Source organism: Neofelis nebulosa, chromosome 4 (genome assembly GCF_028018385.1).
Source record: "Neofelis nebulosa isolate mNeoNeb1 chromosome 4, mNeoNeb1.pri, whole genome shotgun sequence".
In the NCBI taxonomy this organism is placed as follows: Eukaryota; Metazoa; Chordata; class Mammalia; order Carnivora; family Felidae; genus Neofelis; species Neofelis nebulosa.
Genome location: NC_080785.1, coordinates 48,449,981 through 48,451,709, shown reverse-complemented (window position 1 = coordinate 48,451,709; position 1,729 = coordinate 48,449,981).

Sequence of the window (1,729 nt, the reverse complement as noted above, 5' to 3'; positions counted from 1 at the left end):
TGCTTCGCCCTGGTCCTTAAATTCCTTGAAATAGTTGCATGATTCCAGCTGCTGTTGATGTCACTGTAGGCCCATCCTTCCAGGCTGAGGTATTGTTTATGATGATCTTCATCATGTCAAGGAGTTCCCACAGTCACCAATCACCTGTTAATCTTTATCCCCTGTTTCCCAGATCCTTGCTGTTACAAGTACCATGGAAGTTCAATGCTTTCATTTTAAGTTCTAGCATGATTCTCTTCTTTTGTTCCTTTGGGCCAGGTGCAGCGCTGTGGAGGCCGGCAAGTGTTTAGGCACGGACTGCAAGTATTAGGCACCAGTAAACCCTTTGCTAGCCAATAGGAGGTTAAAGTTTCTTCCAGAATTCAAAACAAAAAGTAGAAAGAAAAACCACAGGAGCACAAATGACATGTATTGCATAACAACCTGTGAGAGACCGAGGAACTCTCATTGCTTAAGGGCAGTCGCAATGGGGAACATAAGCCCTCGTTGACCAAGGATGTGCAATCAGATCTGCTCTTCTGGTTCTCATTAGGCTGAGACTGTAGAACAGTATACAGTATAGAGAGAATATATGGCAGTAAACAGTAACAGTATACTCACTGAACGCATATTTTGAATAGCATTCAAGAGACAGAAGATATTATCTCAAATCAACATCATCATTTAGGTGAATTAAATGAGATGCTTCTGTAACCCCATTTTTAGAAAATGAAAAAACTATTATGTTAGTAATAATGCTAATATATGCAAAGAAAACTGTTTGGAGGAAATTATAGCAAGGAATTAACAATGTTTAAGTCTGGGATATGGGAACATGAGACACTTTCAGTTTTTCTGTTATATGCTGATGTATGCACATGCAAGTCAGGATAATATCATTTCTGATTCCGTGAAGAAAAAAAGTTATTACAGAGGAGTGAATCAGATTCATCATAGAGTTTTACTTCTGTTGCACTAATATCCATAAACAATAGAATTCTTAGAATTTTGAGTTTGTGAGTGAAAAAAATGTATATCTAGACAAGTTGTCATTGGTCTGGAAAGCCATAGATATGCAAGAGTTCAGAAAATATCTCAACTGAAATAATTCTTTGGAAATGATGCTCTGAGAGATCACAACTGAGAACTCAACAGCAGAAACTCTTACTATCAAGAGATTAGTGGTGACTTTCAAAACCCATGAAATATAGCATTGAATCAAAATAGCCATTGTACAAATAGGTTACAAACACAAAGGCCTAAATCAGTTCTTCATAAAGAAGATATATAATTAGGAGGGCCTGGGTGGCTCAGTCAGTTGAGCATCCGACTTTGGCTCAGATCATGATCTCTCAGTTTGTGAGTTTGAGCCCCGCGTCAGGCTCTGTGCTGACAGCTCGGAGCCTGGAGCCTGCTTCGGATTCTGTGTCTCCCTCTCTCTCTGCCCTCCTCCGCTCACATTCTGTCTCTCTCCCTCAAAATAAATAAACATTAAAAAAAAAAAGAAGATATATGATTAAAAGATAGCTTAATAGCAATATCCTAGGTTCAAAATACCAGTATACATGAACAAATAAAACATGAGGGAGAAGAAGATATGATGAAATAAAGGGGTAAAAAAATGGTTTGTCTTGATAGAGCCAGTGTCAAAAAACATCATTTCAAATAATGAACTTAACAATTTAAGAGATATGAATTAAGTAATATTGCTACTAAAATTCAAAGATGCTACATTAGATAAAAACAAACA